Source organism: Palaemon carinicauda, unplaced genomic scaffold (assembly GCF_036898095.1).
Source record: "Palaemon carinicauda isolate YSFRI2023 unplaced genomic scaffold, ASM3689809v2 scaffold210, whole genome shotgun sequence".
Classification (NCBI taxonomy): domain Eukaryota; kingdom Metazoa; phylum Arthropoda; class Malacostraca; order Decapoda; family Palaemonidae; genus Palaemon; species Palaemon carinicauda.
The window spans coordinates 399-13390 of record NW_027169702.1 but is presented as its reverse complement, the minus strand read 5'-3'; the positions used below and the strand labels follow the sequence as shown (position 1 = coordinate 13390).

The window sequence follows — 12992 nt, the reverse complement described above, 5'->3', positions numbered from 1 at the left end:
CTCCGGCTGACCCTAGACGTAAGTCTACGTTCCCCCCTCCTCAGGTGCCATCATCATCTTCCATCTCTCTTCTATAATGGAAGTGAGTAGTAGCTGAACTGCAGGATTCCTCCCGGGTCAAACTAACTCATACGAACATCGAAGCATAGGCTGAGCATCATTATTCCCTCTCCTCTGCGGGTAGGCGCCCTCCAGCGTCCTCCGAGCCAAGATTCTCTGTCTCTCAGAGAGAAGAGTCTGGGCAGGATCTTCCTGCCCCTCCTTTATCAAGGTGGTTCCCTTGGAGCAGCTACCGGTATCCAGACCTTTACTGGAGGACGTCGCTCCCTCAGCAAGTGAGGGACATATGAAAGAGCATACAAGACCTTCACTCCTGGAGGAATTCTTTCCATCCCGTAAGGAGTCGAAGAGTGCCAAGACTGTCCTCTAGTCTTTGGCAAGGACTTCAAGACCTTTGCAGGAAGGATCCAAATGATCTTCTCCAAACCCTGCAGGGTTGTCAGCATTGTTCGAGGGACGACGTCAACTCACCTCGAGAGGAGATCTAGTGGTTGGATGACTTAATGACGATGACGACCATCTCCCAAGACCTGCTAGTCCAAAGCTATTGGAGGCTGAGCAGGGGGAGTTGGAGTACGCCTTCTAGCAGGTCTTGGCCTGCATGAGGTTCATTAATGGGTTATTTGATTCAGCGGTGGCCCCTCAGCAGTGCCTGTCGGAAGGCGTTCTCACAGATCACTTGCTCCTCTTTTAAACATCTTCCGCCTCCTTTTGTGCAGCAGAGGAAATATCACGAGGTTTCCAACGAGCCCCTTCCTTCCCTGCCTCTCGATCACTCCATAGAGGCCCTTACCAGAGGGATCTCCCTCGAGAGACTATCAGGACTTCGTCTCGTTCTTGGCATTGAAGATTCTTAATCAGGAGAAAGTAGCGAAGTACGCCATGCAGGCTACTTCGTGGCTAGACCTCTGGTTAGGATCAGTGGGACACCTCATAAGGACCGAGGACTGGTCCAAGGAGACGTCGAGGAAGGCGATGTAGACCTTTTTATTATCGGGAACTTGAACTATTTAGTTCCTTTCCCACCAAGTTGTGAACTTGTTGGCAAATACGATCCTTCGGCAAAGGGACTCCCACAGAATGAAGTAACGAGACTGAGAAACTCTACTTTGAAAGGTTCCTCTGCTCAGGCATGAAAACGTCAAGCATGCTTCGGAGAGGTGAAAAAAGTTCAAGCAGGACGCCCTCCTCCATAGGGCTAGAACATCTCGTCCCATAGACCACTTCCTCTGCAGAAGAAACAACAGCAACAGCCTAAACCGCCAATGAATAGGACATCAGCTACAATGGCAACAAGGCATAGAAGCCTTTTCCAGCCAAAGAGTGAAAGGGTTCCAAGTCCTCATATGGAGGTAAGAGTTCTAGAGAAGGCAGCTGAGACTGCACCCGCTAGGATGGGCAATCCTCCCACTTGTCCACCGGTGGTGGTTGCCTGCATTGCTGCTGGCAGATATGACTGCTGCTTAAGGTTAAACCCTGGACAGTCGTTGTGATTCATTCAGAGTATCTCGTCTTGTTCACTCAATCTCTCCCTCCACTGACCAAGGATCCAGTTCCATCGAGTTTCTCTGCGAAGGGATCTGCAAAAGAGCTGGATCTCCGGGCCGAATTCCAGACCATGTTGAAGAAGGCTGCTCTCCAGGAGGTCCTCGGCGACTCCCCAGGCTTCTTCAGTCGACTCTTTCTTGTGAAAAAGGCGTTATCGACCTCTCAGCTCTGAACAAGTTTGTCAAGCAAACTCCGTTCAGCATAGAGACGGCAGACACAGTCAGACAAGCGGTAAGACCACAGGACTTCAAGTGCAAACTGGACCTAAAAGACGCATACTTCCAGATCCCAATCCACCCGTCTTCAAGGAAGTATCTAAGGATCATTCTAGACAACAAGAAATACCAGTTCAAGGTGGTGTGCTTCGGTCTTTCCACAGCACCTCAGGGCTTCACAAGAATATTCGCCCTAGTGTCATCCTGAGCTCACAGAATCGGCTTCCATTTCCTGAGATATCTGGACAACTGGCTGATTCTAGCAGACTCGATGGCAACCCTTCTTCATCTCCGAGACAAACTTCATGAGTTTTGATAAGACCTCGGAATCATGGAAAATCTCAAGTCGTCGTCACTACTTCCCTTTCAACGACTGGTATACTTGGATATAATCATCGACACTGATCAACAGAAAGTCTTCCCATCAGACGACAGGGTAGTGAGGCTGACAAAGGTAGAGAGACCATTCCTCAGACGAGAAGAACTCCCAGCCCAGAGGTGGTTATGTCTCCTAGGGCTCATAGCAGCCTTGGTTTATCTAGTTCCGAATGGCTGTCTCAGTATCTGATCTCTCCAATGGAGGCTAAAGTTCAGCTGGAATCAGTCCAGCGATTCCCCGAACATTCAAGTTCCTATAGAACTAGAAGAGCAGACGGACCCCAGATGGTGGGTGAACGACGAGAATCTCCGCAGGGGTGTCGACCTTCTCGTCCTCCCCTCTGACTTGATGCTCTTTTCAGATGCATTAAAAGAAGGGTGGGGAGGCCAACATGCTGCACCACACAGCCTCAGGCCTATGGTCAGAGTCCAAAAAGTACCAGCACATAAATCTCTTAGAAATGAAGGCAGCCTTCTGAACCCTCCAACAATTCCAGCAGTTCTTGGCAGGCCACTCAGTGGTGTTGATGAGCGACAACACCACGGTAGTGGCTTACATCAACAAACAAGCCGGTACGTTTTTGCAGCTACTATCCCTTCTAGCATTAGAGATTCTGAGATGGGTAGAAGACAACTTGGTGACCCTATCAGCATGCTTCATTCCAGGCAAAAGGAATGTGCCCGCAGACAAACTTATCAGAGCGACTTAGATACAGTACTGTGTTAGGCTCCGAGTGGTCTCCAAATCATCTAGCAGCTAACAAAGTCCTGACTTTGTGGGGTTCCCCTACTATGGACTTGTTCGCAACATCCCCGAATTTCAGGCTCCCGCTGCTACCCAGCCTCGGATCCCCAGGCTCTCTGGCAAGATGCATTCTAGCAATGGTGGGACAACATCGACGTTTACGCATTTTCCTCCATTTTGTCTGATGAGAAGAGTACTCAACAAGACCAGAGTATCCACCAATCTCTCGATAACCCTCATAGCTTCACTATGGCATCACGCAGAATGGCTCCCGGACCTTCTGCAGCTCCTAACAAAGCTCCCAAGAGAACTCCCTCCACGACATGATCTACCCAAGCAGCCCCATGGGAACATCTTCCACAATGCCGTAGCTTTGCTATGATTTGACGCCTGGAGACTATCCAGAACCTCCTCACTCTGAGAGGATTTTTGCAACAAGTTGCGAACCTGATGGCTGGACATCTTCGACACTCATCAGCTTCGGTCTACCAAGCTAAGTGGACTGTCTTCTATGGTTGGTGTCGTGGAAGGGGTATATCTCCCGTCGATGCTACTATTCCAACAATAGCAGAGTTCATTTTACACCTTCGGGAGGAAATGCTCCTCTCAGTTTCGGCAGTATAAGGTTACCACTCAGCCTTGAGTCTAGTGTTTAAGCTGAAAGTTGTAGATATTTCTTCTTCGTTGGAACTCTCTCTCCTCTTGGAAATTATAAGTTTACTGTCCCTAGTTGGAAGTTAGAACTGCTTGGAACGTGGTTTGGGTCCTTCAGTCTCTGAAGGGTCTTCCCTACATTCCATTACGTCAGGTAACAGATCGCCACCTCACTTTGAAGACGGTGTTCCTACTTGCTTTGGCTTTGGCCATAAGAGTTAGTGAACTTCATGGTTTTTCTTATGACATCACACATTCAAGGGGATGGGGAGAGGTATTTCTCGGCTTCATCGCTGAGTTCATAGCAAAGACTCAAAATCCGGGATAGCAGATCCTAGATTTGATTTCTTCCAAATTGAGAGTTTCCGTACCATAATCGATGACACAGATCAACTGTTACTATGCCCAGCAAAAAGTTTGAGGTATTACTTCAAAAGAACATCTGCCGCTGGCCCCCAAGTGTCAGCACTCTTTGTCAGCACAAGGAATGTCAGGAGGAGGATGACAAAGAACACTGTGCACGGATTCATAAGGTCATCCTTCTCCAACACGAACCAGAGCTCATGACGTCAGGGGCATTGCAACATCCCTTTCGTTCAAATGAAACTACTCTGTGGCGCAGGTACTAGAAGCGGGCATGTGGAAGCATCAGACGACCTTCATTGCCCACTACCTAGAAGACGTAACCCACAGGAACATGGAAACTTTTTCCATTGGTCCTGTGGTGGCTGCACGAGTTGTTTAACACCTCAAGCTCCTTGATGCACAAGTAGCAGAGGGTTGAGGGCATAGCTTATCCGGGATTAGTCTGGGATGAATGTTTAAGAATGGCTAGCTCTTTCTTTTCTTCATCTTTCCCTCTTGAGGAATCAGTATTCAGGGTCCTCTGCAAAGCTGACCTCAACTATCTGCAGGTAAACCATTTCCCCTTGTGTAACCTCTTATTGTTTCAATACTTGTTGCGTCCCCATACCCTAACGATGGAGTATTAGGTAATGTCTTTGTAACATCTGAAAATACCTATGGCTCACAAGAACTCTTAGCTAGACAGTCCCATTGCTAGTATCACGAGCGCACAGCTAGTTCAGGCCCCGGACCATGCATAGTACGGTTTTAGTGAGGTGTAGGGTTTCCGCCAATTATGTGTACACATAAAGGGGAAAACCCCGGGTCAAAGCCAAAAAGCCAATTGGCACAGACTTCCACCTTTCTCAAGGGTAAGTCATCCCATATAGATAGCTTTGGCTTGTATTTAGTGAAGCAACAAATGACAAATTTGGAAGTCATTTGTATTTTTCCTAACGACACAATCCTGTAGCTATTTATATAAATTGGCCCGCCAGTACCTGTCCCTCGTGAAGTCCTACTTCTTAGCAAATTAGGTTAATAGCTCAGGTATGTGAGTGAGCAGGGTAGCTACTACTCCCACCCCCCACCCTGCTAATAAGCGGATGGGTGCTTAACCCTCGTTAAAAGTCTCCTCACTGGGTTAAGTCTGCTTGGGAGTGCAGATATCTATGGTTATCTACGGATACGTCCCTGATTACACACGATATCTTAGGATAGTCGTTCAGGGGGTTAGAACCCTGTGATACCTGACGGTAATTCTCTTGTAATATCACTCGCAGAAATATCATATAGTAGGAAGCTGTCGGAAGAACCTTCCATCAGGACGACATGGCTATCTCACCCAAAAATAGATTTTTCCTACGTCAAAATTCGTTTTCTTTCAGCTTCGCATAAAGTAATATCCATGTATAAATAGCTAAAGGTTTGTGTCGTTAGGAAAATTACAAAGTACTTTCAAATTTGACATGTTAGGCCGATATACGTAACCTTGCGACGAGCTCTGCAACAAAAAAAGCAATTCTATTCATGAAATTAAAAAATACAGTACATACTTATCTCTGATAATGGTATAATGGTATTATACGTATCATAACGAGAAAATATAAGTACAGAAGTGTGATAAATGAAAACATAAGCTATGTTTTGACAACTCTGTTTGCATCTCAAAGCTGTTCAGTACAGTGTACAGGTTGAAGCCTGTAGCTCTATCCCGACTGAAGCTATGTCGGTTTTGCTAAGAATAGTCACTAAGGTCGTACAAATATTTTGTGAATGGATAACAGCATGATAGCCTATTGCTTAATTTATAAAATAATGGAATTGTTTATATATTTTATGTACTATGTAAATTTTGAATGAAGTCTTGGTGCCTAGCAATGAATTTCTCTGAAGTTAGATAAAATTTTAGCATTTTTCAAGTGACACTATTAGGGAAAGGGCTTTTTTTATAATGATTTATTTTAATTGAACAATATTCCAGGTAAGGTTGCTGTCACCCCAAGATGAAAGTGGCTTTAAATCATGACGCCGATGCGATGGAAATAGCCAGATATTTTCTGGCTGCCCCAGCACGCTATCAAGACTTGTCGAGAAGTACGCGTGACTCTCACTGACCCTTTCTTTAAAGTTCCCTTAGGAACTCATAAAACATCGCATCTGTTTGTACTGGATGGAAATCCGTAATAAGTAAGTTGCTTTTTGTTTTTGATTATCTGGAAAGTGGTTTTTTCTCACAAATGGAAATGTGCTATTGGCTAGAAAAACAAGTAACCTTATAGGTTACTTTGAGTGACTGTACTGTATAGGCTATTGTGTTGAGGGTAGGATCAAACCATCTTTGTTCCGACGCTAAATGCAAACCCTTTCGTTCTTTATTAGGGATATACTTCCAGCAAAACTGGAAGACTCGCCATAAGACGTTTAGAGATGGGTTACTCCCCCACTGCTACTTAGCGGCGGGTAGGGGAGGTGGCCGGCTACCCCGCTCACACACAGACACACATACACACGTATACAGACACACCAGTGTTGTCTCATCACTTTTGATTGAAGACAGGAATATGAGGGGGATAGGTGATGGCAGGCCAAATTCATATAAAGAGCTCAAGGTTTTTATCGTTAGGGAAAATACAATTTACTTTCAAATCTGTCATTTTTATTGTTGTTAACCCTTTTACCCCCAGGCTCTTTGGAAATTTCCAACCCTTAACCCCCAAGGGGTTATTTTTTCCCCAGCACATTTTGCAGTATATTTTTTTTTAAATTGCTCTAACAGCCTTAATTTTCATCATAGAGAGGTCAGGCTGGTCTCATTCTCTTGGAAAATATCTGAATTTTCTCAAAAAAATTATCAAAAATACGATAAAAAATTTTTTTATAGCATTTTTTTGCAAGGACGTACAGTACGTCCATGGGGGTAAAGGGATGAGTTTTGTGAAACGTACCAGTACGTCCTTTGGGGGTAAAAGGGTTAAAGAATGGTCAGTAGTGGAAGAATGATATTAAAAGTGTCATATTTGTCAAGCTTTTTATTTGTATTCATTAATAGATATTTTGTTTGGTAGTTCATCCTTCTTAAAATGTTTATACATAATCCAGAGTGAGTTGGCAATTTACTTGCTGCCATTTTCTCTCTGGTGAATTTTTATTTAAATGTAAAAATGAAAGATTTTTATATTAATTATGAGTGAATTTGTTTCGGTTGAAGTTATCAGTGATAAATTCTGAATAGAAAGCAGATCATTTGAATTGAGTCAGCCTTTGTAAAATATTTTAGATGAAATATGACTTTCAGAATAACATTTGTATAATTAAAATCAAAACAAGAAAGAAAGAATTCTTGTTAGGCACATGCAAAAGACTGTTCTCTTTTCTTATGAAAATGGCGGAGATACAAGATGTTTCAAATTGCAATTTATCAATACTGTAAACTCATTCAAAAAATGTCTTTTCCAATATTTTCATATACTGTATATTTACAGCTAATGATATACACGTTTGATGCTTCAGGGTACCTGTATTTTCAAAAACAGCCCATATATGTACAGTTTCTTCCCTGCAAATTTGAAACTAACATGGGTAGTTATAGAGGTACAGGTCAGATAATGAAAAATTGGGTAATTTTTTACCCTTGGGCCTCTGAATCGATGTCGTCGATACCATAGTTGAATAATTAAAGAGTTCTTGTGATTGTACAGGCAATAACCTTTCCAATGATTCCTAATTTGCACTTGTGATTAATTTCTTTCTATATGAAAATGTCCTTTCTATTGTCCCTACCCATAACTTTTGCGTCCTAAGAAAAATTTGAAAAAAAAAGAAAAAAATAGAGGTCGTACTGTCTTTGAAAACCTCCAGTATTTTTAACCCTTTTACCCCCAGGCTCTTTGGAAATTTCCAACCCTTAACCTCCAAAGGGTTATTTTTTCCCCAGTACATTTTGCAGTATATTTTTTTAAATTGCTCTAACAGCCTTAATTTTTGTCATAGAGAGGTCAGGTTGGTCTCAATCTCTTGGAAAATGCCTGAATTTTTTCAAAAAAATATCAAAAATATGAAAAAAAAATTTTTATAGCATTTTTTTGCAAGGACGTACCGGTACGTCCATGGGGGTTAAGGGATGAGTTTTGTGAAACGTACCAGTACGTCCTTTGGGGGTAGAAGGGTTAATACTTTACCTTAGTTAAAGCTGCTTCAAGTCTTCCACTGAATTATATTTTTGAAAACGAAGGCAGCGAGTTGCATATTTTCTTTCAGCTTCTCTTAGATTTGACAGGAGATGCAGATTCATTATTTTAAAATCTGAAAGTATTGGTCGAATGAATTACAATCCAAGACAAACTGCTTTTTGGGCTCATAAGAAAAGAGGACAGTCTTTGGCATACATACATACACATACCAAAGGCACTTCCCCCAATTTTGGGGGGCAGCCGACATCAACAACGAAACAAAACAAAAAGGGGACCTCTACTCTCTACGTTCCTCCCAGCCTAACAAGGGACTCAGCCGAGTTCAGCTGGTACTGCTAGGGTGCCACAGCCCACCCTCCCCCGTTATCCACCACAGATGAAGCTTCATAATGCTGACTCCCCTACTGCTGCTACCTCCGCGGTCATCTAAGGCACCGGAGGAAACAGCAGGGCCTACCGGAACTGCGTCACAATCGCTCGCCATTAATTCCTATTTCTAGCACGCTCTCTTGCCTCTCTCACATCTCTCCTCCTATCACCCAGAGCTTTCTTCACACCATCCATCCACCCAAACCTTGGCCTTCCTCTTGTACTTCTCCCATCAACTCTTGCATTCTTCACCTTCTTTAGCAGACAGCCATTTTCCAGTCTTTGGCAGATGCCAAACAAGTATTTTTGTAATGATAAAAAGGCTTTACATATTCCAAAGATTCCTGGAATAAAGTCAAGTAACATTCCTTTGGTTCTTTTATCTTCCAATCATTCCATTAACTAATTGATGTGAATATATATTACATGCAGATCCCAGTGATACAAGTTAACCCTTTTACCCCCAAAGGACGTACTGGTACGTTTCACAAAATTCATCCCTTTACCCCCATGGACGTACCGCTTCGTCCTTGCAGAAAAATGCTATAAAAATTTTTTTTTTCATATTTTTGATAATTTTTTGAGAAAATTCAGGCATTTTCCAAGAGAATGAGACCAACCTGACCTCTCTATGACAAAAATTAAGGCTGTTAGAGCAATTTAAAAGAAATATATTGCAAAATGTGCTGGGGAAAAAATAACCCCTTGGGGGTTAAGGGTTGGAAATTTCCAAATAGCCTGGGGGTAAAAGGGTTAATATAATGCACAGACTCACAACTGATTATTATTGAAGCTTCATGATGACTCCCAAAACTGTTCATACTTTGATATAATCATAATCGCTGCAATGTTCTTCATAATCACCATCCTGACTATACTGTTCTTCATCAATGTTCTCATGACACTGTTCCATATCTGTAGTTTTCTCAACTGTATCTATCAGGTCAGGGGGAAGTACTGGCCCGCATGACCACACTGGCTCCAAACACCCACATCATTTCTTTCCCAAACTTGTCCAGGGTTATGTGGCTTTGGAGACCAGATGATTGGTATATCTGCTCGCTTGTCGATAGCAAGGGGATGGGTCACACAACCAATGTGCGGAATGAGGTTGTCTCGGAAAGACCGCCATTGGGAGAGGTCAGTCTTAGATTTCGCCGTCAGTCGCTCCTCTTTTCCAACCATCTTCTTAACAGGATTCTACATGATGTCAATAGATTTCTCCAACTAGGTTTATAGCTTAAATAGTAATAATAATAATAATAATAATAATAATAATAATAATAATACATACATATACCAAGGCACTTCCCCCAATTTTGGGTGGTAGCTGATAATAATAATAATAATAATAATAATAATAATAATAATAATAACCAGATAAAAATGATAATGCTTGGATAGCTTAATTCCTTTTCTAATGTATTACAGGATGGTGTGTAAGGGAAGAACAATAGTACACCGCAAGTTAGAGGTCTATGACGACTGTTGCAGCGAACAACAAGGACAGAGCTCAAGAAGTGTATTTCTCACTACTGCCACTGACCCTGTATAGGTAAGTTCTCACCAACAGCCGTTTTTACACTAAGTCCTCGACTTAAGACAATAGGTTCCTAAAAACTGTATGCGAGTCATATTTTTAAACTTGGGCCTAGGGTAATCGTCATTTAACTTGCGTGCCTACTATTTTCAGAAGCAAAGGTCATCAAATAGTCACATGTCGTCTTGCTTACTGTATTGAATTACATATTGTTTGATTACTGTACTTCATTATGAGGTTTTGATGCAATAACTGAGATTTTATGATTTCATTTTGGTTTTGAGGATAGATGTGAGAGAGGCAAGAGAGCGTGCTAGAAATAGGAATGAATGGCGAGCGATTGTGACGCTGTTCCGGTAGGCCCTGCTGCTTCCTCCGGTGCCTTAGATGACCGCGGAGGTAGCAGCAGCATTATGAAGCTTCATCTTACGTGTTTACTTATTTTGGGTTTAAATCCAACACTCCACTGAAGTCGAGTGAACTACTTCTCGGGCGGGTCCATATCAATCATCTAACGTAACATTTTCATTATAACTTAAACAATTCTTTGATTGTGGCATCTTCCAAATCATATGATCTTGTGAAAAGTAATGTCTTTAGTTTCTTCTTAAATTCAATTGCTCCCTTTAGGTCCTTCATTTCAGTTGGCAGTTTATTATAATGTCTAGGCAGATAACGGGGGAGGGTGGGCTGTGGCACCCTAGCAGTACCAGCTGAACTCGGTTGAGTCCCTTGTCAGGCTGGGAGGAACGTAGAGAGTAGAGGTCCCCTTTTTTGTTTTTGTTTCATTTGTTGATGTCGGCTACCCCCCAAAATTGGGGGAAGTGCCTTGGTATATGTATGTATGTATTTTGGGTTTGTTTGTATCACCAGATGTCTTTGAGGACCTTCTGAAAGTCACTGTTCTTCAGTAGCTAATTTTCATAATTTTTAATCTGGAAAGTTTTTTATTTTAAATTCAATCTTGGTAATAATTAGAACTAGTAATTAATCCTTTAGGCTTTATAGAAATTTTTATAACTATTCTTCTTTGCTCAATGGGTTAACTATTATACTGCAATTGTTCAGTGGCTACTTTCCTCTTGATAAGGATAGAAGAGACTCTTTAGCCGTGGTAAGCTGCTCTTTTAGAAGGACACTCCAAGATAAAACCAATGTTCTCTAGTCTTGAGTAGTGCCATAGCGTCTGTACCAAGGCCTTCCACTATCCTAGGTTAGAGTTTTCTTGCTTGAGAGTACACTGAGGCTCACTATTCTGTCTTATTTCTCTTCCCCTTCTTTTTTTTTATAAGTTTTCATAGTTTATATATGAAAGATTTATTTTGATGTTGATACTGTTCTTAAGATATCTTATTTTAATTGTTAATTATTACTCTTGTAGTTTATTTATTTCTTTATTTCTTTTCCGCACTGGGCCATTTTCCCTATCGGAGGCCTTGGGCTTATAAATTAGCATCTTGCTTATCCAACTAGGGTTGTAGCTTAGCAAGTAATAATAATAATAGATTTCAGTAAGAGAGGAGTGAGATTCCAGTTATCCTATAGTCAATTTCTTTTAACGAGGCAGATTTGCACCGACTCGTAGCGATACCCTTTTAGCTCGGAAAAGTTTCCTGGTCGCTGATTGGTTAGAATTATCTTGTCCAACCAATCAGCGATCAGAAAACTTTTCCGAGCTAAAAGGGCACCGCTGCGATTCGGTGCAAATCTGCCTCGCTAAAAGAAATTGACTATAGTTCGTTGATAAGATTTTCCTTCACCAAGAATGAATTTGAAATGTGCCTGCAAATATATTTGATTGTGTCGATATATTTTTATTTTCCTTTTCATTAATGTCCCCTAGTCAATATATTTACTATTTCTGGACCTCCTTGGATGATAAAATTGCTTAATTTCTGCCTGTTGCTATTTTTTATATTATCCTAAATATCAATAATTTGATCAATAGATATTCTATACTTGGTAGTTCTGCTGTTCAGAATTTAATACAGAATTCAGTGAATTGGTTATTTCCAGAGTGCTAGTTTTATTTGCTTTTAGAATTACTCTGAGAAGTTTTCTTAATAAATTAAACTACAGTAGATTAAAAAGATAATTATAGTATGAAATAATTTTTTGTAGTTTGGATCAATTCTGAATAGAAAGCAAAATGTAGGTATTGAGAAAGCTTTATAAAAATACTTTTAGATAAGTTTTCCTTATAAAGTTTTATAATTTCAATCTAAACAGGAGAGAAAGGACTATTTTGACACTTGCTAAAAAAACTACCTCTTGTGTTAGTATATCATTAATGATGTTAAATTGGTTGAAGCGAGATTGATATTCAGTTTGTTTTCTTTTTAAATTCCTTTGTCTAATATTGTTTATACTTTCAGATGTCAGACCTTGGTATCTGCCTCAAAACTAAAATCAACTTCCAAGCACACTGAAAAGAAAAAGCAAAACAAGATCAAGGCTGTCAATAAGTGAGGGTGGGAGCAGACACGTTTGTTCATCACCCGAACCAAAAGCAAAGTGAGCTAGTCACAGGTGTGAGGGGGGGAGGGGTAGCTAGCTACCCCTCCCTACCCTAGTAAACCCTCGTTAAAATTCTAATGGCTCGTCATTTCAGCTACGCCGAAAGTAATACCCATATTAAATAGCGTGGTTTGTATTTTGGTTACGGAACCACAAGAATTTTGGATATAAGGCTCAAGCAATGGGTCCTGGGAGTTCATTCATCACCCATATATAGGTGAAGATTAAAATGAAAGGGCAGCTAGTGGCCAAAAAGATACTGTACAACACCAAGTAATGCATTGATAGTGCTACTACTTCATTTATGAGAGATTCAATTATTTGGATATCCTTTCATATGGAGTTTCAAATCCCAATTAAAGTCGAATGTATTTTTCAAGCATTTAAAAAAGAAACAAAAAGTTTACTTTTTACTTATTATAATTATT

The 12992-nt window shown here is 41.1% G+C and overlaps 1 long non-coding RNA gene across 3 annotated transcripts in view; it reads left to right on the top strand.

Moving 5' to 3' along the window:
* LOC137636012 (uncharacterized) overlaps window positions 1–12657 on the top strand; it is a 28366-nt gene extending 15709 nt beyond the window's left edge. For all 3 annotated transcript variants that reach the window (XR_011042886.1, XR_011042885.1, XR_011042887.1), the window contains 3 exons: window positions 5930–6135; window positions 9939–10062; window positions 12423–12657. This is a non-coding gene — a long non-coding RNA (uncharacterized lncRNA). The remainder of the gene's footprint in view (window positions 1–5929; window positions 6136–9938; window positions 10063–12422) is intronic.
* Window positions 12658–12992: the final 335 nt, after the last annotated feature.